This window comes from Calliphora vicina, chromosome 2 (genome assembly GCF_958450345.1).
Source record: "Calliphora vicina chromosome 2, idCalVici1.1, whole genome shotgun sequence".
Classification (NCBI taxonomy): domain Eukaryota; kingdom Metazoa; phylum Arthropoda; class Insecta; order Diptera; family Calliphoridae; genus Calliphora; species Calliphora vicina.
This window is the reverse complement of record NC_088781.1, coordinates 96165384-96183162: the sequence shown is the minus strand read 5'-3', so window position 1 is coordinate 96183162 and position 17779 is coordinate 96165384.

Here is a 17779-nt window from a genome sequence, read left to right as displayed (position 1 = left end):
ACTCCATTTTTTGAGATATGACGATATTGAACTTGTACATATGTATGTAAGTCCGCTTGTGCATACATCCTTCTAAACATGCCTGTAGTCAGGAACTAAAATGTTCCTAATACACACTTCCACATACGGTAATATTTGTTTGTGTGTATTGTGTTTGTTTTAGAATGCGTCTGTATGGGATATTGTTAGAAAATACGTTTTCAATTTACCATCGACAAAATTTTTGGTGTTTTAGCTAGTATGAAATGAAATTTCAGTGAGTATGAAATGTTTTAAATGAAGTTTTTCATTTAATTTTGGCAATAAAAGTTGCAATGCCAGTTACAATAAGTAATTTCAACTACAGCGCAACAACAGAAATGATAGCAAAAACTTAGTCAGAATAGCATGGTGACATGTTAACAGACACCGTTTAGTCTGCAGGCAAAATTTAATATGAAACATATACAAACCTAAACATACTATGTATATGAGTAAATACTTACATATGTATGTATTGTTCATACAAAATCTGAAATACGTTATGTTAGGGAGGCGTAATTTTCAGACTCATTTCAACACACTTGAACCAGTGGGTCCATTGTGCAATGCTCACGAATTCAATCAGCAATAGGTCGAAAACAGTCTACTCCATGAAGATCATTCGATTCCTCTCCAAGACAAACTCCAGCTTATAAGTAGATATACATTACACTTAAGATTCAGGTAAAATTCGTAAGGTAGCGTCCAGTCTAACATCATTTGAGAACGGCTTTGGACAATTTTTTTGTGAAAGGTTCCTCATAGTCCTACTTAGGTTTTTACTTAAAGAAAATTGACCATGACAACTCTAACGCCCACTTTTTTCGATTTATCTAAAATGGGAAAACGGCTGCACCGATATGGCTAAATTTTTTTTAAATGTTCATAATAATTCAATTTATGTTTTTACTGAAAGACCACACCTCTTTACGATTTATCGGAAAACGGCTGCACCAATTTTGCTAATTTTTGTTAAATAATCGTAGTAATCCAATATAAGTTTTTACTAAAACAAAAATTGACAACGCCCATTTTTTTCGATATTTCTAAAATCGCAGAAAGCCTTTACGGATTTGGGTAATTTTTTGTTTAAATGTTCGCAATAGTGAAGAAAAGAGTAAAGAAGCAATTTGGCGCATTTTTCATTTGCCATTCATGAAAGATATCCAGCTCTTGTTCATTTAGCCGCACATTTGGAAAATGGCCAAAAAGTGTACTTTATTGAGGAGAATGTATTACAACGAGTTGATCGAACGCCATCTACAACATTGACCAGAAATGAAATTAGAAATGTGCCGAAATAATGAATTTGGCCGAACGCTGATATACTACGAAATGCCAAGATGTTACTTTTAATCATTCGACAACGAAATTTCAACGGCGGAACCAAGGAAATCCATACGACGCTCGTAACGATTCTTAGAGTAGGGGTATTACCTTGACGACAATGATAACTATTAATTCGGCTATGCTCGTCGATTGGGGGGGGGGGGGTGGTTTGTGTGTTAAGTTCTCAAATAATCAATAGAATATAAATTTTAGAACCAGTTACAAAAGATTTTACTTTAGGTAGCTGATAACCCACAAAGCAATTCCAATATAAACAGGAAGAAAGGAAAACGGTTAATGATACTGGTATAGCTTAAGATGGAATTTGCTATACCTATCTGATACCCACCCACCATGCTGACAGACAACACTATTATTTGTCAGCCCTATAAAAAACTTAAACAAAATGAACTACCCTAATTGACCCATATCTCAACTTCTTTTTTCGTAATTAAAATAACGCTTCAAAATTTCATATTCGAAAATATAACAAAAATCATAATTTATTTATAATCATATTTAAATAAACGATAATAATCAATTGGGGGATTCATACGGTCTGCTATAAGTCGTATTGTCATAATGTCGTAAAATATTGCTATAGTTTAAACAAATTCTTGTTGTGCTGCAAACAAAAAAAGTGTTATTTTATGACAAACCAATAAACATAGTTCTAAAAGTCTTATTAGTTTATAACCTTTTTTGTTTGAAACCCAACAAAAATTTATTTAATATAAAAAAATATTTTATGACAATACGACCTAATAGGAGACAGTTTGAATCCCCCAAATGTATTGTTTATAAATAAATTCTAAAAATTAATAATCAATTATCAATAAAATTAAAATTAAAATTAAAATTTGGTCACCATTAATATGATAATTAGTTGATAATGATTAATATGACAATTAGTTGAAAATTTAACAAGTTTTACATATCGCACTCGTTCAACAATATTGTATTAACTCAAAATTTTTAAAAATTCACTTTTTGCAAGAAATCAACTAACAACATCAATATCTATCTACTCGAAAACCACATTTGAGACCATTTTCGTGATAATTAGTGACTACCTTGTATCAACAAAAAGGTATTATTTTGAGTTAATACAAAAATTTAAATAGAAATACATCGCATATTTTCATAAAAAAATTTATTATTTAGAATTGAGGTTTATTCAAGTTAAAAATAATTAAATTGTTTTATTTAAATTTGGTTGTATTTTGAGTTGATACTGTTTTGTTGATAAAATTATACAAAAAAATATCGAGAAGTTTCAGAAAAATGGTATTAACTCAAAAAATAGATTTATTTTGCAATAATTTAAAAAAAAACAATGTATATATTTTCAAATGGAATTTGCTTAATATGATGTGTTTGGATTTTCAAATTCTCTTAAAATGTAATCACAAACAGTTTTTGGCCTCTACTGACCATTTCAAAATTTTGAGTTAATGCAGTATTGTTGAACGAGTGCGATATAATAATAGGTTTTAAGATATGTATAAACGTAATATTATTAGGGTTAAGTAATACAAATTATAAAATTTGAATTTATATTAATATTACGTTTATATATAAATTATAGTGTAATAATAAAAGAAAAATGGTTGATAAAAATTTGTCAAAACTTACATTTTATAATGGTCCAAAGTAGTCAGCAGGCACCGGATGGCAGTCGAACGTAGTTTATTTCTACTCAACCAGATATTTAAATATTTTTTAGCAATTTAGTTAAAGAAATTTAACACAAATAAAAAAAATTAAACACGAAATTAATTATAAAATTACGTTATGAAGATCTGATTAAATAAAATAACAAAAATAAAGATAAAAATGTAGCTATTTAGATTCAAAATTCACAAAAACTAATACACGAAATAAATTTATAATTTTACATCTGGTCACCTCAGATGCTTAGGTTAAAACGATATTATAGATAATGAGAATGTATTTCAGATGAATGATCAGTATGAGATTACGTAAAATCAGGTTTTAGATTAAAAGGATTGCGAAAATAGTTGAATTAAACAATGTAGGACATATAAAATTGGCCAATTCCACCCCTTGTCAGGGTGGTTTTCCAATATCGACAACGCCAAAGATAAATGACCAAAAAAATCTGCAAACTTTTCCCAGCAAAACAGTTTGAATTTGATTAATGAATTAAAATCCGCAGGATATTCAAAAAAAAAACAATACAATTGCAAATTTTCTTTATACAAAGACAAATCCAACACTCAAGCTGAATTCACCCATGTCTGAAACATTTTTTGTTCGGAACATTATTTTTTTTATATGTAGTTTGAAGTCTCTCTCAAAAATAAAACGTCAAACTACATATAAAAAAAATAATGTTCCGAACAAAAAATGTTTCAGAAACACTTCACCCATCTGTCAGCATCAAAAACCTAAATAAAAAAAATCACAAGAAATAAATTTCTAAAATTCCAAAAAACATCCTTACATTTTCTTACCCAAAATTGAAATAAAATCTCCTTTTCGCAACCAAAATTTGCGTTCCTCCAACCTCAATATAAAGATTTCATTAGAATCCCTTTTAAAAAAATTATGTTGAAAAACAATTTAACACAAATTTTATCTTTTGAATTATAATTTTCGTTTGATGAAAATTTTTAAAAATTTTTAAATCCCAAAACTAATAAAATCAATGCCAACTGAACTAATATTCAAATATTTGAAAACAAATTTCAATAAACAAATTCCTACACCCAAATCAAAACATTAAACTATAGTTTAAACGGCTACCAAAACTGTGCTAAAGTCCAATTTTTCAAATGCAAATATTGCACTTTTTTTAATGCCATTTTGTAAACAAATACTCCAAATTTACTAAGTCAGCTTTTTGTTTTTGGTAAATATTAAATTCCATTTGACAACACACAGTCAAAGACATTGCATCGTAATTACTTAATAAATTTTGTTGAAAAGCCTGTATTGCTTTCAAATTTTCAATTGCATGTTTAAATAATTTCGCGAGTTATAAGTGAAAATGGAGAACAATAAACTAAATAAGTAAGTAATGTTTTTTGTTAAAAAAAGTGATAAAATTGTTTAACTTGCTTGAAATAAATCCACTTTTTTAACATAACCTTAAAAGTGCTGCGAAATGTAACTTCGTGGAAGCTTTTAAAATTTCGGCAAAGTTCTGCAGATTAAATGAAATCGGAAGAGTATATAAAGAAATGTTATAAACCAATTTTCATTTACATATTTTAGGTTATTGTTTGAAATTTGGCTTAACGAAAATTCAAAAAAAGAAAAAATGTATGCCCTTTTCAAACATGAAGTTTACAAAATTGAAGTAATCATATATTCAGATGAAGTGGAGAAGCATATAACGAAAACAATAAATTTGTTATACCCTACACCACCATAGTGGGGAGGGTATAATGCGTTTGTGCAGATGTTTGTAATTTCCAAGAATATTAGTCTAAACCCGCCTTAATATGGTACATACAATTTTTTCGGCCCAAGGACGAAGCCTATTTAAATTGGGTGAAATCGGTGCATTATACCACCTAGCCCGCATACAAATTTCCTCCCGTAATTGGACTATATTGGTCATAAATGTTTAATTTATATAGTATAGGTATCTACACAAATTTTACTCCAAATAAATTTTATATATACGGAATTCATGTCAGCTAATTTTATGATGATCGGTCCTTAATTAGTCATAGCTCCCATATAATACCCGCTTCCGAAAATAACTTTAACGTGCTTAAATCTCTTAAAAATTTTGCTATACACATAAAATTCAACTCTCATAAAGAAAATAATCACACGAACTAATTTCATGACGATCGGTCCATAATTGGTCATAGCTCCCAGTTCCGAAAATCACTCACGAATATAAATTATTGAAATTTTAAAAGCAAATGAAACGCTTGCCAAAGTTTCCTTGCAATCTATTTTACTTCATATTGCTGAAAAATTTTTGAGATGCAAAAAGACGATGTAATGGAAGCGGAGAAGATATATTTTTTAAGCTCCGAGTTAATATTAATATTAAGCTGTACCTCAGATCCATTAACTTCCACATCATTTTTAGATAGACGCATACAAATTCCATTTTTTTAATAGAATTATTCTTACTTTCGAAATTCTTTAAGGTTTTGGTTTGAATACCATGATTTTGTAGTCGTTATTAATTTAGCACAGAAAAAGTAATCATTTAACCTATTGTGCATTAGTAAAACCGTTAATCTCGTAACAAGGAATCCTTTCAATTATCAGTGTCAATATTTCAAGAAATTGTCATCATCACACGCTTTAGGTCTCATTTACACAGTCCATCCAAGAAACGATGAGTGTTTCTAATTGCGTTTGCTATTAGTCAACGCTCGTGGCCCAACATCATTCCGAGATTTACGAACTATAAATGTTGAATTGTGTAACGTATAGAGAAGCGTGTCAACGCTTGCGATTGTTAGATAATGACAATCATTGGAAATACTCCCTCGGAGATGCAGTGCTTTCGGCAAATGCTCATCAAATACGTACAGCTCAACATATGGGAAGCATATTGAGATAAACCGACTGATTTTTGAAGTAAGTACAAGGATGCCATGTGTGATGGTATTTTGCATCAGATCATCAAATCCACATTTTTCAACGAGGCTTTGATATTAATTGAGGACATGTGATTGATGATGTCGAAAAAGGTATTATCTGAGTTGCACGACGCATCTAATCAAGAGTTGCGACGCGAAAAACAATATGATTGCGATGGCTTAAGGAAATCAGTTCGAACAAATGTTCCACTGTTGAATCTTCAACAAAAATATGCGTACGATACACTTATGAAAGTTATGAAACTGGAAGGATTTTTTTTTCACGCGGATGAACTGGAAAAACTTTTTAATTTTGGCAAGGATACGCTCGAAGAATGATATTGTACTTTTGCTTCATCAGGAATTGCAGATACGTTGCTTATTCAGCACTCAAGTTACCATTGAATATGCAAATCAATGAAAATCCAACATGCAATATTTCCAAGAACAGTGTGATGGACAAAGTTTTGCAGAAAGCAAACTCATCGTTTGAGTGTACAATGGTGTATAAAAAGTCTTTGATTGCATTAGACAAAACGTTGCAATATTTACGAAACAATCAAAGAGGGTTTTGAGGTGCGATGATTCTGTTGGCAGGTGATTTTCAGCAAACGTTGCCAGTGATTCCACGGTCAACACAAACCGATGAACTTAATGCATGTTTGAAGTCGTTCATTTTGTGGAAACACGTCAAGAAACTCCAATTGACTGTGAACATGTGTGTCGAGCTGCAGAACGATTAATCTGGAGAAGTATTTTCCAAACAATTGCTGGACATTTGCAACGGAAAAATCCCGATTGACATTTCGAACGGCTGCATTTTATTTCCCATCGCTTTCTTCCAGTTCACCGAATCAAAATCCGAACTCATCCGAAGGTGTTTCCAAACATTGTACAAAATTACGAAAATCATGATTGGTTGAGCTAACGTGCTATGTTGGCCGCGAAAAACATTGAAGTCGAAGAATTGAATTTTAAGATACAAAGTGATATTGCTGTCGAATGATGACATACAAATCGGTTGATTCTGTTACTTCCCAAAATGATATCGTCAACTATCCAACTCGCTAGAATTACCAGGATTATCGCCTCACAATCTCCAACTGAAAGTCTGATCGGACCACGTCTTTATAATGGCAACCGACATGTGATAAAAAACCTGATGCATAACGTCATCGAAGCAACAATACTTAAAGGAAGTACAAAGGACAAGACGTTTTGCTACCACGGATCTCTATGGCTCCATATGTCACCTGTTCCCGTGTTGGAACACCATCAGCATTATTTGTTTACGTGTCAGACAATAACAAAAAATGTCGTGTATCATAGAGCATAGCATTGAACGAAATTATGATATCACAGCAAAGCAATCGAAAAAAATATTTCTTTATTTTAATTGGTTACCTGAACATCGATCTTTCAATCAAAATGTAAATAGAACACCATAAGATTCGTTGTACATACATACATACTTTAAAATCAAATGTAAATATAAATCATTCAAAAATACGTTTTGTTTTTCTCTTTTTAACTATTTTTACACATTTTAAACAGCTTCTCACAAATTCATAAATCGAACTTTTTTCTAATTTGGACAGGACAACGTCTGTCGGGTCAGCTAGTTCAGAATATTATACTCCAGGTAATACTAAATAGAGTCTGAAAGCTTTTCTAAAATCGAAAAACGTTAACCATTAAATCGTGAGGGTCAAAGGTCAAAATTGTCATCATTTTTTCATATTTATATTCTTTATTATGATCTTAATAAATCCAATGTGATGATCAACAAATCTATAATTTGTTTAACAAAATTTTAAAAAATTTTGAAATGAAGTTTTTTGAAACTGCCGTTAAAAAAATTAAATTTATTTGGTCATACCAGCGAATAGGTTAGCGTTGGCCTACGATGACAAAAACTCATATACAAGTAACTATGGATATATTTTAAGTAAAAATTAGCTTTTATTTTAATATTTCTCAAAATATCGAGCCCTTAGCGCCAAATTATCGTAAGCGACAAAATACAAATTTTACAGAAGAAGGTTTTTTTTGATTATTTTGAATTTTATACATAGAATTAAAAATGTTATGATGCGATATAATATAATTTCGTTCAAGCTATTTGTCTATTTTGCAAAAATATTAAAACTTTTGACAATTAAAAATGGGTGTTTTTTGAAGTATCTGGTCCCCTCGGTAACAACAATTTTGAAATTGGTTTTCCACTAAAATATTTTATCAAAACTTAGCTTTCAGAAAGTAGCAATTCCTTATACATCCTCTTAGAAATTTTTTTGCGATAACTTAAAAAGAAAAAAGTTCTTTTTTCCCTAAAAAATAGCGAAAAATCGCTTTTTAAAATTTTTTTAAATTCAAATGCATATAACTTTATACTTAGTCATTATTTTTAAACAGTTCTTTTTCCATTTGACACATACATGTGTTGTTAGTCCAATAAAGGAAAACTAGAGAAAATCGGAAAATATTTGGATACGCTGTTATCAAAAAACTGGAGTAGGGTGGGAAAAAATGTTGAAAATTTAATTTTCAAATGCGAATATCTCCTAAGCTATAGTAGATAATTGATAGCTACTACGAGGTTTTTTGTAGTGCTCGATGAAAAGATTCTACATGTATAATGTTTTTGAAATCAGAACTCAAACCAAGAAATAATATCGTTTTAAAAATGTAACATACCCGAGGTGTCCTACTTTGAGGGCCCTTGGTTGCACCCCTGGTGGGCCCATGAGGTCCACGTTCAAAACTTAAACTCGACAACACTTCTTCTTTGCGCATGTGAAATTTCATTCAAACCAATCTAACCATTTAGAAGTTACATATTTATTTTCCTCTTTTTTTTCTATACCACTGTGTGTCGCTTACGATAAAATTTGATTACTGTAAAATATAAACATTGACTTACGATAAAATCTTACCCCCTATATTTTTGAAGTTATTAACAATTTTGATATTCTGAGAACGCTAAAATATCAGTCGGTCCATAAAATTTTAATTTCTGCAATAAAACAAAAATTTTAAAAATGTCGCTTACGATAATTTGGAGCTAAGGGCTCGATATGTTAATTTTGTTAATACATTTCTTGGGAATTTTTAATAACTTTAACATTTTTTAACCAATTTTTGTGCTTTATATCCCATTACAACGACAATTACGTACACATTTCGATTCTTTTATACTATATTTCCAATGTAATTATTTAATGACAACATTTTTACAAAAACTGAAAATTTGCATTTTTTACACCAATTTTGTTCTCACGAACTTTAAACCTCGTGTGGTACTACAATTTTTAACAGATCGAGCTCAAACTTTTTTAAAAATTTTTGGTCGGATGGAAGACGATTTAAGTGGCGAAAAGAAAAAACCGCGTTGCAATTAAAGCTCGGTGATGGTGTGGGGTGCAATGACAGCTGGATGTGTGGGAAACCTCATGTTTGTGAAAACGACGTTGGACAAATTTAGTTATTTGAATATTTTAAAAGACAATTTGAAAACTAGTACCACTAATTTGGTCATACAAGACGACTATCATATCTTGCACGACAACGATCCAAAGCACACTTCCATGGTTGTTCGAGAATGGCTCCTCTACAACGCTAAGGAAGTGGTGCATTACCTTCCCAGGAGCCCAGATTTAAACCCTATAGAACATCTATGAGATAATTTGGAGGAAAAATTTCGACAGCATAAAATAACTAATAAGCAAATCCTGAAATATGTCATCGTTCATGAATGGTGCAATAGTAGACTTGCCACCTTTTGAAATTTCCAAAACGGGACACCACTAAATGATCAGAGAACGATGGAAAAAAACATGGAAAATGACCTAGCGTGGGTTATAGGACTTGCTGAGTACATTACAAATTGTGTCAAAAAATTTCAGAAACACCTTCAAATTCAGAAGTTATTCTGAAAAAACCGTTTACAGTGATGTTTTTCAACTTATCGATCTGTAACTCAGTCAGTTTTTGTTCAATTTTTATTTTTTTAACGTGTTGTGAAAGAAAACTTATTACGCTTCAAAATGACATGCATTTATTGATACATTTGTAAGTTATAAGTATTGTTTTTGTTACGATCTTTTTTGATTTGAGTCGCTTTTCATTGCTTATTTTGATATGAAAGCTTATAAAAATTTATATCAATGTATAAAGAAAAGTTCTTAATAAAACATGGTTTTAATTTTTCAAATCGGATGAAAACTGTAAAAGTTATTCAACTTTCCATTAATACCTTTTTGAGTTTTTTCTCCCCCAGCGCATATAAATGTAAAAAAAACAGGGTATTTACTTAATTTATTTTCGAACTTTTTACGAAAAAGTTTAATAACTTTTGCAAATATAAACCGATTTTAATAAGTAATATCTCCTTTTTGTCTATATAAAATTGTCTTTAAAGCACTGTTAAAATAACTATTGTTGAATTTGAAAAATTACGAAAAAAATAAAAAAAAAATTTAACTTTTTTAATAACTTAAACAATTTCTTAGATTATTTTTTAAAATTTTGAAATCGGTTTTAAAATGTCTGAGTTAGAGGTATTGAAGTACTACCTACCCTAAAACACTTGTTTCAAAATTACTCAAAATTTTGAGGGTGTTCAAAATCTTTGAAAACGGTTTTAGCATGTCCTCACCTAGGCATACAACCTCCATTAGGACGCTTTTCAAGTTCTGACAAAAAGTGTTATTTTGAAGCAGTGTTATTATCCTATTTTATTTATTAAAATCAATAATAACACATTAATTTTAATTGTGTAAAATCTGGAGAACTATTACTGTGAAAGTCTTCGAACTTTATACAGGAGTAAATAGTTATTTTCGAATATCTGGAGAACTATAATTGTGGAAGTCTTAAAATTTTGCCCTAATATCACCCTTACTATTCTACATTTTTTGGGTGAAAATGTTATTGTGTTAGTGGGCGTGACATCTCTCATACAAAGTAAATATTTAATTTCGAATATCTGGACTACTATAATTGTAAAGTATTTAAACTTTGTATGAATCAAATTCTTGTCACTATACGGAGATTTTCTGAAAATGGGCGAGACTGAATTTTGTAAAGTAAATAGTTATTTTCAAATATCTGGAGTACTATAATTGTGAAATTCTTCAAACTTAATATGAATCAATTTCATATCACGACATGAAGTTTAATCAAATTGGGAAGAATCGGAACAAGGTTTAAGTCACCTACCACACAAAGGAAAATAAATATTTTCAGAACTATAGTTGCGAGATTCCTCAAACTTGTCCGATAGCTCACTTATCATTTTACATAGTTTGGCTGTAAAATGGTCGGGATTGGATTAGTGCGAGTGACACCTCCCATACAAAGTATATAGTTAATTTCGAATATCTGGAGTAATTGTAATGTATTTAAACTTTGTATGAATCAAATTCTTATCACTGTACAGAGTTTAGCTAAAATGGTCGAGATCGGAACAGTGGGTGTGAAACTTTCCATTCAAAGTACATAGTAAATTTTGAATATGTGGATAATTAAAATTGCGAGATTCTTCCAACTTTGTCTGAAAATTTATTTTTTATAATTTTACCTAATTTGTTTCACCTCATTAAAAAAATAGTTTATAAAATCTTCAAAATTTTTTTATTTTACTACGTAAGAGTAACGAAGCGCAGCGGGTTATTTAATAAAGTTTACCTATTTCAGTCCATAATTTAGAATTTATATTTTTAATCGCTTTTATAAGCTTTTTTATTATTATTTGAAGTAATAAATTCGACAAACTCAGTCCATTTCAATGGATCAACAACTCACCTTTAACTAAAGGTACATGATAGTTAAATAATGTTTACTAATGAGTTTATTGAAACTCATAGAAGTTAATGCACTAAGTACCTATGTATATTGTTAAATAGTGATATTCAGTTTTTAGAAAATATTATATTTTAGAAAATAAAGCATCCTTGTTTATCGGTATTTCCAATTTTTGATTTTTTTTATATTTTTTGTGGTAATTAATGAAAAAGTTTTTTTTTTTTTTTAACGGGACAAATGGCGTCCCGTTCAAAGTATCGACGGGACACGGGACATTCGACTCTAAAACTGGTCTGTCCCGTCGAAAACGGGACGGTTGGCAAGTCTATGCAATAGTGGTGCAAAAACGACAGTTTAGGTGTTATCGATGAAAACACCATATTCCATATTGCGGACATCATACATCATCATAATATGCATTTTATAAATAGATATGTATGTACATTTATTTAAAGAATACGGACAATTTTTTGAGTTAATTTTTTGAACTTTTAATTTTTTCGTTAAAAAATAAATGTGAACCTTTTTTTATTTTACTATTTATTAGCAATTTTAATAATCACTTGTTGGGCTTTTAAAAAACATTTACTTTATTCGAATCGGGTAAATATTTTTTGAATTATAATCAAATGTATTTTCAGCTGTCAATTGATTGGGACAGTGTATATTTTCAAGGTATTTCGTATTTTGTTAACATTTTGAAATAACTAAATGCCAGATTTTCAAATGTGGTTTTAAAGTATTAAGGCAAATCATTACATAATTCAAAATAAGTCATAAAACACTAATAGCTCATGTACTTTTTCTTTCATCAATATTTTTAACGAATTGAGGTTTTGTTAACTTTTTTGTTGAAATACATATTTTTTGTTCCAATTAATAAAATTACTTTTAATTTTTTATATAATCACCTATTATCTATATATATAAAAGAGTAACGTTACTGACTGACTGACTGACTGACTGACTGACTGATTCATCATCGCACAGCCCAAACGGCTGAAGCTAGAATCACGAAATTTTAACTGTGGGTTCCTCCCTCCCCAAAACGATCAGAAGGGATTTTTGGAAATTCGAACGTTTAGGGGGTAAAAAAGGGTAAAAACGGGTAAATTCGGTAACCTTATATCTTAAAAACTAATAAAGATACAAAAAAACTTAAAATAGCATGTTACTCCATTTAAAAAATAAGCTGACAGGTGTTTCGTACTTTTTGGAAATTCGAAACTTTTAGGGGAGAAAACGGGTAAAAACTGTATTTTGGTACTTTTTTTGCACCCTATGTATCTTTTAAACCAATAAACATAGAAACAAATTTTAAATCGTATTCTTTAATTAATAAAAAATAAAAAATATAAGTTTGGTACTTTTTGGAAATTCGAACCTTTAAGGGATAAAAATTGTGTTAATTTTTGGTACTTTTTCATAAAATATGTTTTTCTATAATTTGACATAGACATACGAATATTTTATTATGAGCTCCCACCACGTTACAGAAATTTATTTGAATGAAATTGTACCACCTCAATGGGGATAAAAAAGGTACCAAAAAGGGGATAAAATCGGGAAAATACATTATATTTGAAATTATTAAGCCAATTTTGATAATTTTTTTTAACGTTGGTTTCTGGATTTATACAAAAATTAACTAACAGGGTGTTATTTGGAACTCGAGTACCAAGGTGTATATTGGGCCAAATCCGGGTAAACAGTTTGGTACTTTTTTTAAAACATATTTATTCTTGGGCACATTAACACAGATTTTAATATTTTGATACATGCCTATAGCATAAACAATTTTGGCAAAGTGGAATATTTTTAAATTTCAAACATGAGGGGTGTTCAAGTAAGAAAAGGGAAATTGGTACTTTTCTCCTAATGGTACTTTTTTAAAATTTTAAATTATTTCAGTTATCGACATTAAAGTTAGCTGATATGTATTTGAGTGAAGTTAGTGTTAGGAATAGGGGATAATATTTAGGTACCAAAATGTGTGAACTGTACTATAGGTACTTTTTTGAAATTTCTATAATAATGGACTTAGAAACATGAAATTAAACATATATGGTCCTAAGTGAGTGAGAATTCTAGCGGGAGACTTTTTGGTACTTTTTCTTTATTGGAATGGTACTTTTTGTAATTTCTTCACCAATGAACCTAGAAACATGAAATAAAGCTTATATGGAACCGAGTGAGTGGAAAACCACAAGTGTGGGTTTTTTGGTACTTTTTCTATATTCTAATGGTACTTTTTTGAATTTTCTATAAATATGGACTTAGAAACATGAAATTAAGCATATATGGTCATAAGTGAGTGAGAATTCTAGGGGGAGACTTTTTGGTACTTTTTCTTTATTCTAATGGTACTTTTTGAATTTTCTATAACTATGGACTTAGAAACATGAAATTAAGCATATATGGTCCTAAGTAAGTGATAATTCTAGGGGGAGACTTTTTGGTACTTTTTCTTTATTCAATTGGTACTTTTTGTAATTTCTTCACCAATGAACCTAGAAACATGAAATAAAGCTTATATGGAACCGAGTGAGTGGGAAACCACAAGTGTGGGCTTTTTGGTCCTTTTTCTATATTCTAATGGTACTTTTTTGAATTTTCTATAACAATGGACTTAGAGACATGAAATTAAGCATATATGGTCCTAAGTGAGTGAGAATTCTAGGGGGAGACTTTTTGGTACTTTTTCTTTATTCAAATGGTACTTTTTGTAATTTCTTCACCAATGAACCTTAAAACATGAAATTAAGACCGGAGTGAGTGGGAATCTACAAGTGACTGCTTTTTGGTACTTTTTCTATATTCGAATGGTACTTTTTGAATTTTCTGTAATAATGGATATAGAAATATGTAGTTAAGCATATATGGTCCTAAGTGAGTGAGAATTCTAGGGGGAGACTTTTTGGTACTTTTTGTTTATTCTAATAGTACTTTTTTGAATTTTCTATAACAATGAACTTAGAAACATGAAATTAAGCATATATGGTCCTAAGTATGTGAGAATTCTATGGGGAGACTTTGTGGTACTTTTTCTTTATTCGATTGGTACTTTTTGTAATTTCTTCACCAATGAACCTAGAAACATGAAATAAAGCTTATATGGAACCGAGTGGGAAACTACAAGTGGGTGCTTTTTGGTACTTTTTCTATATTCTAATGGTACTTTTTGAATTTTCTATAATATAATGGACCTAAATATGAAATTAAGCGTATATGGTCCTAAGTGATTGAAAATTCAAGCGGATACCTCATGGTACCTTTTGTTTATTCTAATGGTACTTTTTTTAATTTTCTATAGCAATGGACTTAAAAACATGGATTTAAGCATACATGGTCCTAAGTGAGTTAGAATTCTAGGGGAGACTTTTTGGTACTTTTTCTTTATTCGAATGGTACTTTTTGTAATTTCTTCACCAATGAACCTTGAAATATAAAATAAAGGTTATATGGACCAGAGTGAGTGGGAATCCGCAAGTGGCTGCTTTTTGGTACTTTTTCTATATTCTAATGGTACTTTTTTGAATTTTCTATAACAATGGACTTATAAACATTAAATTAAACATATATGGTCCTAAGTGAGTGAGAATTCTAAGGGGAGACTTTTTGGTACTTTTTCTTTATTCGAATGGTACTTTTTGTAATTTCTTCACCAATAAACCTAGAATCATGAAATAAAGCTTATATGAACCCGAGTGACTGGAAAACCACAAGTGTATACTTTTTAGTACTTTTTCTATATTATAATGGTACTTTTTTGAATTTTCTATAACAATGGACTTAGAAACACGAAATTAAACATATATGGTCCTAAGTGAGTGAGAAGTCTAGGGGGAGACTTTTTGGTACTTATTCTTTATTCAAATGGTACTTTTTGTAATTTCTTCACCAATGAACCTAGAAACATTAAATAAAGGTTATACGGACCCAAGTGGGTGAGCAACTACAAGTGGGTGCTTTTTGGTACTTTTTCTATATTCTAATGGTACTTTTTGAATTTTCTATAACATAATGGACCTAGAAATATGAAATTAAGCGTATATGGTCCTAAGTGATTGAAAATTCAAGCGGATACCTCATGGTACCTTTTGTTTATTCTAATGGTACTTTTTTTAATTTTCTATAGCAATGGACTTAAAAACATGAAATTAAGCATACATGGTCCTAAGTGAGTTAGAATTCTAGGGGAGACTTTTTGGTACTTTTTCTTTATTCGAATGGTACTTTTTGTAATTTCTACACCAATGAACCTAAAGCCATGAAATTAAGCTTATATGGACCCGAGTGAGTGGGAAACCACAAGTGGGGGATTTTTGGAACTTTTTATATATTCTAATGTTACTTTTTTGAATTTCCTATAATAATGGACCTAGAGTTTCCAAAAAATCGAAGAATTTCAAAACCGCGGTTTCGGTTTTAAAAAATTAAAAACCGATCGGTTTCGGTTTTGTGATAATTTATTAAATCTTAAGTATTATAGAAACAAAATTAGTTGATAATATAGGAAATGATATACAAATCTAAAATTCAAGCTTGACGGGTTATGGTTTAGTGAATGAGAATTTAAAAGTGATAATCAATGGTACTATTTCCTTATTGCAATGGTACTTTTTGAATATTTTATATAATAAACATAAAAATTTAAAATTAGGAACACATTTTGCATTTTCTATAATAATGGACCCAGAAATATGAAATTAGACATTTACAATTAGATTCACAAAGTGAGACTTGATAGTACTATTTCTTTCTTCTAATTGGGGTGGCGAAGCGCACCGGGTCAGCTAGTTCATAATATTTAAAAAAAAAATATGTTGTACGATTTTGAGTGACACTCACTGTATGTTTGGATGTGTGTTGGTTTCATAGCTTTGCGTATTTTCCCAGCTGGAAAAAGATGCAATAAAGAGGCCTTCCTAAAGGCCTTCTTTTGCAGACACAAGGACTTCTAGCCGCATTGCAAAATCATTTAAATTTTACACGGCGTGTCATTGCGAGCCAAGGCCTTGCACACTCGCTGCTGTTAGAGGGCTGAGAGAAGGCCTACTTAGGAAGGGGTACTAGAAGGCCTACTTTGCAAGGGCTTCTAGAAGGCCTAATTGGGAAGAGCTATTAGAAGGTCTACTTTGGAAGGGCTATTCGCAGGGCTGCTATATGGTCTTATATATTACTATGGTCTTATATACGTCGTTGCAAATGTCTTTGAAATATCTATCATTAGATATCCATATTGTCTATATTAATGTCTTAGTAATCCAGATATAGGTCAAAAATCGAGGTTGTCTTGGTTTTTTCCTCATATCTCAGCCATTTGTGGACCGATTTTGCTGATTTTAAATAGCAAAATTCTCGAAAGCATGTCTGATAGAATTATTGAAGATTTGGGTCCAGAAGATATCTGGGGTCTTCAGAAAATTGATTTCAACAGACAGACGGACAGACAGACAGACGGACATGGCTTAATCGACTCCGCTATCTATAAGGATCCAGAATATATATATTTTATAGGGTCGGAAATGAAAAATGTAGAAATTACAAACGGAATGACAAACTTATATATACCCTTCTCACGAAGGTGAAGTGTATAATAAGAATTAAAATGAAGTTGTTTGTTTAATTTTTTGAAACATGATAATTTCTGATTACATACTTAAAAAACAACAAAAATAAATAAGAAGAATAAATATAAAGAGAGTTAATCAAAGAGATGCAGAGTATTTTATTTTTTGATGTAGACTATTTTTATTTAACCACTTGTTATTAGAAGGGGATTCATAGGCCTTCTTGAACACCTTCTAAGAGCAGGCAGAGTGGAATGAGTATCGGATATTTTAGAAAGTGTAAGTATGCCTTTAAGAAGGCCTACAAACTGAAGTCCTATCATTTTTTCCCGCTGGGTTTGTTTTTGTTTTTTTTGACAAAAAAGCAACAATACGTATATTTGAATGTGTGTTGGTTTCATAGCTTTGAGTATTTTGTTTTTGTTTTGAGTGTTGTTTGGCTTTGTTGTTTTTTATACAACAAAACGTATGTTT